This window comes from Ovis canadensis, chromosome 13 (assembly GCF_042477335.2).
Source record: "Ovis canadensis isolate MfBH-ARS-UI-01 breed Bighorn chromosome 13, ARS-UI_OviCan_v2, whole genome shotgun sequence".
NCBI lineage: Eukaryota > Metazoa > Chordata > Mammalia > Artiodactyla > Bovidae > Ovis > Ovis canadensis.
The window spans coordinates 75,563,337-75,579,010 of record NC_091257.1 but is presented as its reverse complement, the minus strand read 5'-3'; the positions used below and the strand labels follow the sequence as shown (position 1 = coordinate 75,579,010).

General features: G+C 41.6%; 1 protein-coding gene across 3 annotated transcripts in view; it reads right to left on the bottom strand.

The window, feature by feature from the left end:
• The window catches only part of CSNK2A1 (casein kinase 2 alpha 1), a 55,547-nt gene extending 41,026 nt beyond the window's left edge, over positions 1–14,521 (bottom strand). The window contains exon 1 of one of the 3 annotated variants that reach the window (XM_069548248.1): positions 14,361–14,521. The gene's annotated coding sequence lies outside the window, so the exon portion shown is untranslated. The remainder of the gene's footprint in view (positions 1–14,360) is intronic. The other 2 variants (XM_069548251.1, XM_069548249.1) reach the window with 2 other exon arrangements.
• Between the last annotated feature and the right edge of the window lie 1,153 nt (positions 14,522–15,674).

The following is a 15,674-nucleotide window of genomic DNA, read 5'->3' as shown; positions in this document are numbered from 1 at the left end:
TATTAAGTTGAATTATGTGTAAAAGATTTTCGTGATAAATAATTAGTATTTTTAAGTGTGACTTGGTTGCCAACACTAAAAACCAAATTAATGTTGTTTCTTATAAGAAGAAATGAGAAAAGGTAGGTAGGTCTGTCTTTTCGGTAACAATGATTCTGCATTCCTGCACTGACCACATCACTTTCTGCTGACCGTGATTATGCAGTCAAAGATACCATAGGTAAAGCTGGACAATTCTACACATTTATCTTGCTGGCCTGACTCCTGCAGGTATTTCGATTAGCAACCCCTGAACTATACTAAACATATAAATTTACAAATAAATTTTAAACTATTTTAAAAAGATAACTAGGGAAAAATACGGGCAAAGAAAATGTTCAGCATGATCAGATGCAACAGTAATAAGCCCATTTAAGCTCTCAATTTAAGACCATTTGCTCCTTGATTTAGTTTCCATTACTAGTTCAATTAGAGCTTAAAAAACAAAAATCATGGAGTAGTTCGCAGTATGTTTTCGGCCAATTAGAAAATACAGAACTGACGAGATTTATAGAAAATTCTCAATGATCAAGACCCCCCTTCCTCTGTACTCCAACAGCATACTTTGCTTATCTCCTCCATTCAGCACTGTCACTGTACTGTTTACACCTCTGTCGCCCTAGCTAAACAAAGCTTCAAAGGCAGAGAATATTGCCTGTGCGTCCGCAGAAGCTATCACAGAAGCTGACATACAGAATACCATGCAGAAAATATCTGCTGGATACTGTGACACCTAAGCAATGAAAAACAAAGCAAGAGGCATAATTCTCCCAGACCGCAGACAATACTATATATGTGCATATGTATGTATGTGTTAGTCGCTCAGTTGTGTCTAACTCTTTGTGACCTCATGGACTGTAGCCTGCCTCTGTCCACTGGATTCTCCAGGCAAGAATATTGGAGTGGCTTGCCATTCCCTTCTCTAGGGGATCTTCCCAACCCAGAGACTGAACTCGGGTCTCCTGCTTTACAGGCAGATTCTTTGCAGCCTGAGCCACAGGGAAGCAGACAATACTACAAAGCTACAATAATCAAAACAGTGTGGTATTGATACAAAACCAGACGTATGGATCAATGAAACAGAATAGGGCCCAGAGATAAAGCCACACACCTACAGCCAATTAATCCCTGACAAAGCTGGCAAGAATATAAAATAGAAAAAAGACAGTCTCTTCAGCAAATGGTGCTGGGAAAGTAACTCAATGAAGTTAGACCACAACCTCACACTATGAACAAAAATAAATTCAAAATGCTTTATAGACTTAAATGTAAGACACAACTCTATAAAACTTCTAGAAGAAAATAAAGGCAAAATATACTCTGACATGAATTGTACCAGTATTTTCTTAGGTCAGTCTCCCAAGGCAAAAGAAATAAAAACAAAAATGGGATCTAATCGAACGTATGACTTTGCATAGCAAAGGAAAACAACAACAAAAGAAACTGAAAAACCAAACCAAAACAAAACATGACAAGACAATTTAAGGAATGGGAGAAAATATTTGCAAATGATACAAACCGAAATGGGCTTAATCTCCAAAATATACAAACAGTTCATACAACTCAACAACAGCAAAACCAAACAGACCTTAACAGACATTTCTCCAAAGAAGACACACCAGTGGCTAGAGCATGTGTGCATGCTAAGTGGCTTTAGTTGTGTCTGACTCTTTGCGACCCTATGGACTGTAATCTGCCAGGCTCCTCTGTCCATGGGATTCTCCAGAAAAGAATACTGGAGTGGGTTGCCATGTCCTCCTCCAAGGAATTTTCCCAACCCAGGGATCGCACTTATATCTTTATGTCTCCTGCATTAGCAGGTGGGAAGCCCTACAGATGGCCAGTAGATACATGAAAAGATGCTCAACATCGCTAATTACTAGAGAAATGAAAATCAAAACTACAATGAGGTACCACCTCACATTGGTCAGAATGGCCATCATTAAAAAGTCTACAAATAACAAATGCTGGAGGGGGTGAAGAAAAGGGAACCCTCCTACCCTATAGGTGGAAACATAAGTATCAAAGGTAGGTTTGACACAGTCATTATGGAAAACAGTATGGAGGTTTCTTAGAAAACTAAAAATAGAATGATCTAGCAATCCTACTCCCCGGCATATACCTGGACAAAACTGTAATTCAAAAAGATATATGCAACCCTATATTCATAGCAGCACTATTCAAAATAGCCAAAACATGGAAACAACCTAAATGTCAATCAACAGATGAAGGGATAAAGAAGATGTAGTACATATATATACAATGGAATACTATTCAGCCATAAAAATGACATATGCAGCCACATGGATGCAAGATTATTAAAACTAAGTGAAGTAAGTCAGAAAGACAAATATCGTATGACATCAGTTGTATGTGGAATCGAAAATATGGCACAACTGAACCTATCTACAAAACAGAGAAAGACTCATAGCTACAGAGATCAGACTTGTGGTTGCCAAGGAGGAGAGGGGAAGGAAGAGGGATGGGCTGGGAATGTGGGGTTGGTAGATGCAACCTACAACATTTAGAATGGATAAACAAGCTCCGACTGTATAGCACAGGCAACCATATCCAATCTCCTGGGATAAACCATAATGGAAAAGAATATTAAAAAAAAAAGAATGCACTCGTATGTAAAACTGAGTCACTTTGCTGTGCAGCAGAGATTGGCACAACACTGTAAATTAACTATATTTCAATTTAAAAAATACTGTGAAAAATGATAACCATACAAATGTTACTGTATTAAAAATAATAAAAAGGGGAAACTGTTATTTGGACTAAACAAATTATTTCAAACTGGAATTCATCAATGAGACTGGAGATCCATGAATTCCCTAAAGTAATACAAAGTAGCATGTACAGTACATTTTTTGAAATAAAGATCTGTAGCTTTCACTACAGGCTCAGATAAATCTGTAAACCCCAGCAGAATTAAGAATTGCTAAGTTAGACAAAAGGAGAGGTATATTTTTAACACTGCAAAATATCAATTTTTAAAAGTTAACTTGATGGGAATTCCCTGGTGGTCCAGTGGTTAGGACTCCATGCTTCTACTGCAGAGGGTACAGGTTTGATCCCTGGTTGGGAAGAGGCTGCAGGCTGCACAGCACGGTCAAAAAAAGGGGGGGGGGGGGGCTAACTTAATAATTTACATAAATATTAAACAATTAAAAATTTAAGCTAGTATATCCCATATTTCCGAAAGGAAGAGGGGAAGACAATGTATCCTAGGTTTCAATTTATGTTAAAGCAGGAGACCCATGCCTGATGAATGATTAACAAAGTGTCAGTTCCCAGAAAAGATACAGTGACATTCAGAGTCAGATGAGGACACCAATTTTATACAAGGGAACTTGTTTTGCTTCACATTATTGCTTAAACAAATAAGAACTCATATTTCTTCACAAGTGCCCAAACTCTAATCGTTTAGTCTCACATTTTAAAGTATAACCCCTGAATTATATGCGGAAAGGAAACTGCTTGAGGATCAGAAAGATACACTTTAAAATGGTCTTTTCTAAACTTATAATCAAGACTATTTTCAGATAGGCATCCCCTCGAACCTTAAAACTGTTAAGACATTCAATTACTGAACTTTCTCAACTAGCACTTACACGCAGCCTTTTAAAAACTCAAAACACAAAGAGTAGTATTTGTAATAATGGATAAATGATCAAGACTTTTGGACTTAAGGTCACTGGTTTGGAGGCCCTGTACTCTGCCCAAATGGCCTGAAGTCTGAGGGGACCAGAATCTCAGCATATCTGTAACTCTCCCTGACATAGTCCATTGGCTGAAAAATTCTGATTTAACTAAAGAGATCATGAGCTGAATTGTCAAAATCCATGTAGTAGGCTGAGAAAACTATTTTCTTAGTGCTCCTTTATTTTAAGAGATACACAATTCATCTTTCACAGCTTTCAAGTACAGTTCACTAATATACTACCATTTCTTCTGGGAGGTCATCCATTCAGAGGTCGCTGGCACAAGAAAACCAAAACAATAAGCACAACCTAAAACTCCTAACCCTATAGCTTGAAAGAATAACCCAAAAGAAAACAGGTCAATGGTGGAAATAAATGAAGATTAAATGAAGCGATCTTCTTTCCTCTATTTCAAAATGATTCTCCCTCATCTATTAAACTAATGCCATAAGTAATGGTGTTTTATTTTTTCAATTTGGGAAAAATACAGAGGTAAAAATGTTAACAATTTAGCTCCTTGACAGTTCGCCATACCCACTCCAACCCTCAAATTCCAAGATCCCAAGAGCACACTGAAAAGCAAGAAAACTACCTGGTTCAAAGCTAACAGTGTAAATTTTTTTAGATCCTGTTACGGGTCTGAATTTGGAATATAAATTTCACAATAACACCTGATATAATCCTAACAAGGACTTCTCTGATAGCTCAGTTGGTAAAGAATCCGCCTGCAATGCAGGAGACCTCGGTTTGATTCCTGGGTTGGGAAGATCCCCTGGAGAAGGGATAGGCTACCCACGCCAGTGTTCTTGGGCTTTCCTGTGGCTCAGCTGGTAAAAGAATCTGCCTGCATTGTGGGAGACCTGGGTTTGATACCTGGGTTGGGAACATCTCCTGGGGAAGGGAAAGGCTACCCACTCCAGTATTCTGGCCTGGAGAATCCCGTGGGCAGAGGAATCAGGCGGACTACAGTCCATAAGATCGCAGAATCAGACATGACTGAGTGACCAACACTATACTACTCTAGCACATACAAATATTTCTGAATCATTTTGCTGTATATCTGAAACATTATAAGTCAACTACACTTTAATAATACTGAAATCAAACATCCCCAAGCAGTTTGATCTGAATTAACACAGTTCTACCTCAAACACTGGACATAAGTATGAAGTACAATACTGTTTCCAATAATATAAAATACAATAAATGTTGGGCAAAGAAGCTATTACCTGTGTCTTTTTACCAGGCAACACAGTGAAATAAAGTCCCAATCTGCTACTCTATTCCACTTGCCACCACCCTCCGGAACCAAAAGATTCGTTGTGACCTACAGGAATCTAAAGTATAACCCATACATGTATGTAATAACTATCATTTGAATGTCTCGTATAAGCCAGACATGGTATTAGATGTAGATTCCCATTTTAGAAATAAACATGGATTCAGAGGATAAATAACCTGCCAAATATCACAGGACTACTAAATAACTGAGGCCAGATTTGAACCCAAGTCAAATATTATTTCAAAGCCTAAACAGGGATTATTCTTCACTAATTTAACACTATTTCCCCAATTCTGCATACTGATTCAACAAGAACCTATCATTTGTAATATTAAAATGAAATGGATTTCTTTAAATTTGGAGGCAAGGTGAGGGGTGAGAGATTTGAGTTTCAACAATCTGGAGTCTTTGTTATTCTCTTACCTGAACAGGCTGGCCACAATGTCACAGTGGTATAAAAAATCAGATTTGAAAAGATGGGACAATTCCCAAGGCAGATGGCTGTTTGCACTCATTCTATACAGAGTCATAAATATACAGAGGACTGTAAGGACTGATGAAGGCAGGTTTCTGCTATGCCTAAAGGTGTGTGTGTATGATTTAAGAATACAGAGCAAAGAAAGCAAGTTAGTGGATTACCTGAGCGAGCAAGACACACAGAAGATGTTAATGCAGGAAAAAGTTCTCCTCCAAACATATCCCTAACACACAATACACAAGTTAATTCCCAAACTGTGATCAAAGAACCATCAGGAATAAGATCTCTGATGTCAGGTTCACAAGTCCATAGGTGAGCAAACTTTGAACTTTCCCCAAGTCTGAGACGGAAAGAGTCACTTTTCTATCTAGAAGCAACAGAACCCTAGATTCACCAAGACTAGATAACACCCTGACCATGTTCACTGCAGATGAGTAACTGAGGCAATCTACCTGGGCATGAGTTACATACTGACCCACCCCTAAGCAGCAATTCAGTACCTCACCCATCCAACAGGCCACATCAGAAACAGGAAGTACAGGTCGAAAGGCCTCACTGAAAAATAAGAACTCCTGGCAGCAGAAAATGAGAATCAAGAGTATCGGCACCGGCAATGAACAGAGTTTTCACTGACAGGGAAGGAAAAGGTACCTGGCATTTTATAAATGATCTCCTTTAATTTTCAGTTGTGAAGTGAAAGTCGCTCAGCTGTGTCCAACTCTTTGTGACCCAAATTCTCCAGGCCAGAATACTGGAGTGGGTAGCCATTCCCTTCTCCAGGGGATCTTCCCAACCCAGGGGTCGAACCCAGGTCTCCCGCATTGCAGGCAGATTCTTTACCAGCTTGAGCCACAGGGAAGCCAAGAATACTGGAATGGGTAGCCCATCCTTTCTTCAGCAGATCTTCCTGACCCAGGAATCAAACCAGGGTCTTCTGTATTGCAGGCGGATTCTTTACCAACTGAGCTATGATAACTAGCTGCTGCTTTAGTTATTAATCCTCACAAGAATATTCTGAGGCAAGTACTGATGCCCCTTTTATAGATGAAGGAACAAAAGGCTAATAAATAAGTTGCCCAAGGTAGTTGTTATCCCAATTGCAGAGATGACAAAATCCAGGCTTAAGAGTTAAGTAAACTTGGTTACTAAACCCAAACTTGGTCTCATTCCAAAGCTGAAGCTTTTTCCAACTATCCTGCTGGCTCCCTCCCTTAGTTCCCCCAGTAATCTTTTTCTTCTTTTTCTTTTTTATTGAAGGGCAATTTCTTTACAAAATTTTGTTGTTTTCTGTCAAACCTCAACATGAATCACACAGGTATATATATATCCCCTCCCTTCTGAACCTCCCTCTCCATCCCATCCCTCCAGGTTGACACAAATACCCTGTTTGAGTCTTCTGAGCCATACAGCAAACTCCTGTTGGCTATCTATTTTACATATGGTAATGTTAAGTTTCCATATTATTCTTTCCATACATCTCACCCTCTCCTCCCCTCTCCCCATGTCCATAAGTCTATTCTGTTTCTCCATTGCTGCTCCGTAAATAAATTCTTTAGTACCATTTTTTCTAGACTCCATATATGTGCATTAGAATACGATATTTATCTTTCTCTTTCTGACTCACTTCGCTCTGTATAATAGGTTCTAGGTTTATCCACCTCATCAGAACAGACTCAAATGCATTCCTTTTTATGGCTGAGCCCCAGTAATCTTGGTTAAAGAATTTCATCAAGAATCAGAAATCCTGAATCCACTGCCCACCAAATTTCTGCAGCTGTTTCAGAAGCTATAACTAAGATACAAAGCCAGTAAGAGTTTTCATAAGAAACCACTCCAGAAAGCCTCTGCCTTTTGGCCAAAATCAAGTGCAGAAAGCTGCCAAGTTACGGAAGGATACATAACATTACGACAAAATGACACTCCATTTTAAGTTTGAGGTCAAGGACCATCTAGAGATCAGGTAGGCACAGCACCTATCTGAAATAAACCAGGCACTCATGGCTTGTTGAAAGAATTAACATCGTTTCACCGGTTATAAATCTAATAAGGTCAAATGGCTATTTTGTACTTTCTGATATGACATGATTAAACTTTAAGGAAAATAATTTATCCATTCATTTTAACAAGGTTGCTTTCTTAAAAATTACAGAACATTAATGAGATAGCTAAATTGAGAAATGCCCACTAGGGCATTAGTCATAACTTCAGAAAAATTTCAAGTGTTCACTTTTCCAAGCAGATTAAAATGTTTCAGCTAATAGAAATCTGTCAGAAAAATCCACAAGACCAAAGTGTGAAAAGAGAAAAGTGGCCAATATAAAGGCATTTAAGACAAGACACATATAAAATTATAAAACATTATTCTAAGTATACCCCAGTATTTAACCCTAAAACCCTCACTTCAGATAACACATACTTTCTATGCAAGAAAACACTATCATCACTAATGTAATAAAAGCTTGCCCACCATAGTAACTGTTGCTAAGTACATTTCTTATGTTTAAGGCTGAAAGATACACACTCTGTAGAAACCAGTGAAAAGTCACTCCTAGCATGATACTATTAATTCTTTCACCTTCAACTTTTAAAAAGATAACACTTGACTTCTATAATGTAAAGGAGAAAAAAGTTTGGTCAACAAGTAGGTCAACTGAACTCTACCTTGGAGAAACTACCAATTGCCTATGACCCAATGTAAATATTTATTACAATGACAGCAGTTCCTTTTTCTTAATAATTCTAGAGGAATTTTTTCCTTTGAAAAGCTAGATGGCTTAGATCTCAATATATTAAGGAACAACTAAATGACACAGTACCATTTTAAATTATCCCTTTTAGGAGTTCAAGGAAATCTGGGTGTATGAAGGCACGAACATTCTTGTGAAACAAACTTGGTCCAGGTCACCCAATGAATTGTGACAGACCAAGGATCAAATCCAGCTTCTCATTTTAAATTAAGGATCACAAGCATTACCTTAAAACAGTAAGTCCTTACCTAATCCAATGCCAAATCACGTAATTCTGTTTCTGAACTTGTACAAATTGTACTGTAATATTTATGCGAAAGATGTCAAACAGTTGTCAAAACAATTATCATAAATGTAACAGTTAACACCTTTTGGGCACTTCCTGTGTTAGGTGCTATGCTAAATGTGTTATGTGTTACCTCAATCAATCCTCACAATGACCCCATGAGGAAAATGAGGCACAGAGAGATAACCTATGTAAGGTAAACTATAGAAAAAGGACAGGATCAAGGTACACAGAGAATATATTCTTAAAGCCACGAATCCCCACTGCCTGGACCAGGATTCTAGGCCAGCTGTAGGACTGAGATACTTGGTTTAGTCACTTAACCTTCAGGTGGCCCAATTTCCTTTACTCTAAACCTAAAAGTCAAACAGATAATCACAAAAGTCCTTCATATCCTGAAATGCTCTAATTGTGTAATCATCTTTCTATTCAGGTAACTAACTCAAAGAGAAACTTGTCTTATTTCCTCCATCCTCTGAGGTTCCCTTCACTAAAGTTGAGAGTCCACATTTTTGTATCTAATTAGTAACATACTGATAAACAACAACAAGAAGGCCTTTCTTAAAAGTCAGAAGTCTTTTCTGCAATTATGAATTCTTTTTAAAACTGTATTGGCTTTTTTAGAAATAGTTGATTTACAGTGTTACAGTAGTTTCAGGTGTACAGCAAAGTGATTTAGTTATACACATATTCCCAAACCTTATTTATGGCTGCTATGGGTCTTCATGGCTGTGCATGGGCTTTCTCTCGTAGACGTGAGAGTCGGCTATTGATTGCAGTCCCTTTTCTTGTTGGGGAGCACAGGGTCTAGGCGCACTTGCTTCAGTAGTTGCAGCACGCAGGCTCAGCAGTCATGGTGCATAGCTCTGAGGCATGTGGAATCTTTCCAGACCAGGGATCGAACCCATCTCCCCTTTACTGGCAGGCATGTTCCTATACACTGTACTACCAGGCAAGTCCCCAAATCTTATTCTTAACCTCAAGTGACCAATGACAATGACTGGACTTCCTTGGTGGTCCAATGGTTGAGAATCTGTCTGCCAATGCAGGGGACATGGGTTCGATTCCTGGTCCGGGAAGTTTCCACATGCTGTGGGGCAACCTAGCCTGTGCCCTAGAGCCCATCCTCTGCTACAGGAGAAGCCACCTCAATGAGAAGCCTGTGTATCGCAACTAGAAAAAGTCCGGGTAGTAACAAAAGTCCAGATCAGCCAAAAAAAAAAAAAAAAGGAGGGGGGCAGCAATGACAGGGAGAAAAGACCTTGTAACAATTTTGGGTTGGGGTGGGAAGCGTGAAAGAACAGACTACTGTATATAGGTGGTTATCAATTCCTAAAAAATAATCACCCATTTTCAGCTCTTCTAAAAAAATGGAAATCTTTAAAGGATTGTCAAATAAACTCAATGCTTTATTCAGCTAATAAAGATGAAGGAATTATCCAGGATGCTTATAACAGGCATGGAAGAATCATCAATTTATAGAAATTCTACCAAAATGGCCTAGAACTCTAGAATCTGTTTTACCAAGCTGTTCATCTAGGCCCTTCAAACTTCATCTAATGACACATGCTTACACATCTAGGAAATGTGTAAGGACGTGTAAGGATGCTTACACATCTAGGAAGAAGCCTAGGTTCCACTTAGCACCGTTATTCTGTGAGGTCTTCCAGGACCAAATCCCCACTTTACAGAATAATCTCTACTGTCTTTGTTCTCTAGAAAATAATCCCTGAAAGATTCTTAAATAAAGTAAGCAAAACCCCTCTAATTAGTTTTCTTTTAAAATTCTTCTAATTAGTTTTCCATTGTCGCTGGAACAAACTACCACAAACATAAAACAACACAATTTATTATCTCACAGTTTCTATAGCTAGAAGGTAGGGTTGGCTGGATTCTCTACTTAGGGTCCTGCAAGGCCAAAAATCATAGTGTCTGTAGGGCTATGTTCCTTGGTGGAAATTCTGGGGTAGGGAATCTGTGTTCAAGCTCATTAAGATTGCTGGCTGAAAGAGGTTCCTTGTGGGCACAGGACTAAGGTCCCTGTTTCCTTGCTGGTTGTCAGCTGGTGCTGATGGCATTCCTTCTTGTGCTAACCACGTGGCCCCCTCCAGGAACGGTGGTTGAGTCCCTCTCATGCTTCAAATCTAACTCTAGCTGGATAAAGTTGTCCACTTTCCCGTGAACAGACTGGACCTACCTACCCAGAAAATCCAGGATAACCATTTTGTTAGAATTCTTAAACCAGTTATATCTGAAAAGTCCCTTTTGCCACAAAACAGTAACAAACTCAGATTCCAAAGGATCTTTGGAATAGAGTCCACCCTAATGGCCTCCAAAGACTCACACCTCTCTCAAATGCAAAAACCAGCCAATTCATCATAAGGTCTTATTTCATTAAAGCATCAACTCAAAGTCCAAAAATCTCATCTAAAGTTCATCGATTCAAAACTCCCAATCTCACCATCTAAAGCAGGTGTGGATGAAGCTCTGGGTATAATATATGAAGTGCACCCCACTGGAGCACAATTTCTAAAAAAACACCAAAAAAGACAACTAGTTATCTGCTCCCAATCTGTAATGGTGAGACAGCCATAAGGCTATAGTCAAAAACATTCCAGTTCAAATGGAATGTAACTATAAAAGAAAGCAGGCAAAATATAAGGGAAAGTGGATCCATCGGTCCAAAGCAGTTTCAAAATGTGGGCAAACTCCATTACGTTTCAAAGCCAGGGAAATCTCTTCTGTAACCTTCAGTTCTACCTCTTTGGGCTCTTGGTTCCAGCCTCTAAGTCACCCTTTTTTAAAAGAAAAGAAACACGTTCATATATCTAGTTTTACCAGCCTGCTTCTCACTAGTGAAAAAAAAATCTGGGGGAGGGGAGTGGTTGAGAGCCCCCTTTAATTTCCTACTCTATGTTTTTCAATCAAGCGGACATTGTTTCTGTTAGAATAAAATGCTCAAGAACTTAGACAGCTTCACGTGAATTTCACAGGAGCTCACCGTTAGACCCACATCTACAAGTAAACCAACACTTCGCTTGGAAATCTCAGCTAAACATCCAAGTTCATCACTTGTAAGTTTTCTTTTCCACATGACCTCAGAACACAATTCTAAGTTTATTTGCCACTATGTAAAAAGATCCTCTTTTCTCCAGTTTCCAATGTATACTTCACTTCCACTAGAGTCCTCATTACTTCTACTAACAATCTGTTTCTAGGCCTTTTCTATCTCACGCTCCTCAAAAACCTGCTGGCCTCTTCTACTGCCACTTCCAACGTTTTTATGTAATAGTACCCCATTTCTGGTACAAAAATTTATACTAGTGTTCTACTGCTGCCATAACAAAACCACAAACGAAGTGGCTTAAACCAAGAGAAATTTATTATCTCATAGTTTCTATAGGTCAGAAGTTAGGTGGGCTTGGCTAGGTCTTCTGCTCAGGGTTTCACAAGATCAAAATCAAGGTGTTATCCTTGCTGGAAATTGGGGAAGAATCCACTTTCAAGCTCACTCAGGTTGTTGGCCAACTTCAGTTCCTCGTGGCTGTAGGACTGCGGTCTCCATTTCCCTCCTGGCTGTCAGCCGGGGCTGGTTTTTGTTACTAGAGGCTCCCTGCATTCCTTCTCATGCTTTCCACGTGGCCCCCTCTAGCAACAGCAAATGGAGTCCCTCTCATGATTCAATTCTCTCTGATTTCCCCTTCTGCCCCATCTCGCTTGACTCCCAGCTGGAGAAAGTTCTCTGTTTTTAAGGGCACATGTGATTAGATTGGGCCTACCCACAAAATCCAGGATAATCTCCCTGTTGTAAGATGTTTAACCCTAATAGCATCTGCAAAGGCCTTTTACCATGTAACATATTTACAGATCCGGGAATTAAGAGTTTGGATATCTTAAGGGTGGTGGTGGTGGTGGTCACTCTGCCCACTACAACTCCAAACCCTAAGTAAAGCTTTAAACTCAGTTCCCAAAGAAAATTTCTTTCTCCAAGAGTGTGTGAAGTAAAGGTATATGGTCAGAGACAGAGACAACGGTAAAACCAAGGACTCACCCTGGAAGAGACTGGCTAAGCAAAAGAGATTAAAAATATACTTGTTTCATCCCTAAACAGTTATGCAATTAACACACTAGGTAGGAACTCACCCTTTGCTCTCCCTTAAATGTGTGCTTCTCTTCTCTCCTGTATTCCATATAAAAAGATATAACTAGACCTATTTGGGTTTTGCTTTTTAAAAAGTTACCCCAGGGTGACCTAATTTTGTAATCAGTTGATAAACTGATCTAAGCAAACTTGAAATATTTTCATTCTTTCTTAAGTCACACACCCTCCTCCAACAACAAATGAAAGTCAAGTATTCCAAAGTCACAGAAGGACACAAACCTATCTAGGCAAAACTGCAGGTGAACTTTTTAAAAAACCACGAGGTAGAACTAGCATTGGTCCTGGTCTTTCAGCTCAAGGTCCACCAAGACAGTTAGGCCAAGTGACTTAGAACAAAACACTACAACTACAAATATAATATTCTGAAGCCTTGCCTACTGTCAGATTATTGACCACACACTTTACCTAGATTGGAGGAACCCCAAATATACCAAGTAGGCCCTTTAAGAAAAGTGACATGTAAGGTCTATCGAGCACTCACGACCTGCCAGGCACTGTAGTAAGCACCTGACACAAATTATCTTATTCACTCACCACAAACTTATCCTCTAAGAAATATCATCATCCCCATTTTACATACAGAAAAACAAAGACTTACAGAAGTTAGGTCACAAAGGGAAACAGCAGTGGCACTTCTAATTGGGAATCCAGAGATGTACTGCCACTCCTTAGATGGAATGGACTCTTCCAACTCTTAGAAAAATCTTCCCTTTCTAGCTTTCCTTTCATTTCCTCTCCGCACGCCCACTTCTCATAGAATTTAGCAGTTGAAAAGGTAATCAGGCCTCCCCAACTAATTTGCCACCTCGTTGCCAGAACTCTTTCCTTCTCACAATAGCAATAGCCAAGAAGCAACTTCTCCTGACCTCAACTTTGCTTCCCAAAAACAAACTACATAAGCTCCACCCATCACCTGCCAAGGCAAGAAATGTTCCAACGCTGCAAAAACAAAAACACAACCGAAAAACAAAAATAAAAGTCCTACTCTTCAAAAGGTCACAAACTAACACGTAAACTCAACCCATCTTTCATTCTATGTACCTCTCCTCTTCCACCCAAGCTCCCAACTAACCTTAACTCCAACTCCACCCATTCTGCCCCACTTCTCGGTTCCCTTCCCCTTTATCTTCAATGACCTCGCCCCGGGTCGCCTCCACCTTGCACCCCAGTGTGCAGGTGGGAAGCCCTGCCTCGCCCAGAGGGACGTTAGGAGGCCCCCACTCCAGCAGCTCTGCTCCACAGGAAGGTCCACCCCAGCCTACACTGAGGGCATCAGTCCCCTAGACACCCTCCGCTAGCATCGCCCCTGCGGCCCCACCCCTCAAGCTCCCTTCCCCCTCTGGCGACCCTTCTCCAAGTTGCCCCTAGTCCCCGCCCCAGCCCAACCCTCTCCCCGGCCATAAGCTGGACTCGAGAGCCAGCTCCCATCCTCATGTCAGCCGCTGCCCCCAAAGCCTCCCTCCCCGCCCTGGGGAGTGGCCCCAGGCCTCTCCGATGAGCTGCAGGGGCCTCGGATGGTGAGGGGGGAGGGTGGGGGGCAGGGGAAGGCGAAGGGCTGCTCCGGAGTCTGCTGGAGGCGTGAGAGGCGGCCGCGCCCCGCTGCGCCGTCTGGGCCCACCCGCACCCCACAACGACCTCGCCTGGCAGCTCCCACGGTACCTGGGGTGGAAGCGGCACCGGCGGCGGCCGCTCTCCCCTCTCCTCACACAGACAATATGGCGGCGGCGGAGGAGGAGACACACGGCTCGGCCGCCAGCCGCAGGGACCAGAGCGAGGCTGCAGCCGTCGCTGCCGGAAGCGGAAACCCCCCTCCGACCGGGAGGCGAGGAGGGACCGCTTCCGACTCCTCCCCCAGCGGAGTCTCGCAGAGTGCGGCCATGCTGGGATGTCTCATTGAGTCCCTAGGGGTTCAGTTCTGAAGTGCGGCGCAAAATGGAAGGCGTTCTTATCGTAAATCATAATAAGGAGACTTGCAATAATTAAGCGAACTTTATTGCAGTACCTGTACGAGCTGACGAGAGAGAGAACACTAACCTCCCCCTAAGTGTACAATTGGTTTGACCTCAGATAAGATGGCGGTCCCTAGGTTTCCTGCATTTCATCCAGTTGGCAAGTCCTACAGTCTGCAAGCCGGTCCGCCTTTCGTGAAAAGAAGCATGCGCGACCTGCAGAGCTGGAGAGCGAAGCATTTTGGGAATTGAAGTCTCCTACCCTGGTCCCTCGTCTAGGCTCGGGGTTCCAGCAGCACATTTTTTTCTGCTCACACTTCGAGTTCCGGAACAAGTGAACGAAAGTTGGACCCCAGGAGTGGGATGGCGCAGGAGTCGAGAAGTGACGGTACTAGCCTTCTGGAGACTTAGACCCAGTTTCTGCTCTTACAGGAGTCCTCGCCAGAGCTGCCCTAGCCAGAATAAAATATTTTCTCTCTTCGATCTGCCTCTCCACCCTACTTTCCCAGGCAACCGCCCCAAGGCAGATACAGGGCACTTTCTATTGTGCAAAACTGATTATGACGTCCTCTTGGTTGAACATCTCCCAAGACTTTCCTTTGTGCACCAAAAAGAGCGCAAGCTCTTAACACGGAATTTATGCATAATTTGGACACTACCGCCATCCTTTCTCCCCACCCCTAAGGCCCAACGGCGCCCCCCTACCCCGCCACCCCCCCGCCCCAAGCCCCCTCTTCTGCTGCTCTCATTAAAATTTCCTGCGGCTCCCACTCACTAAAACTGCAGACTGTTCCTGGATCTTTTCTGTGTTGCCTCCCTCCCTTTGCACTGGCAATTACTTGTGTTACTGCCACCTCCTTGACTGGCTAACTTCAGTATGTCCATTGAACCAATCCAAGGGTCATTTTCTCTGGGGTTCTTCCCTCCCTTTGTTGTTCAGTTGCTAAGTTGTGTCCGACTCTTTGCGACCCCATGGACTGCAACTCACCAGGCCTCCCTGTCCTTCACCGTCTGTGGCCTGCTT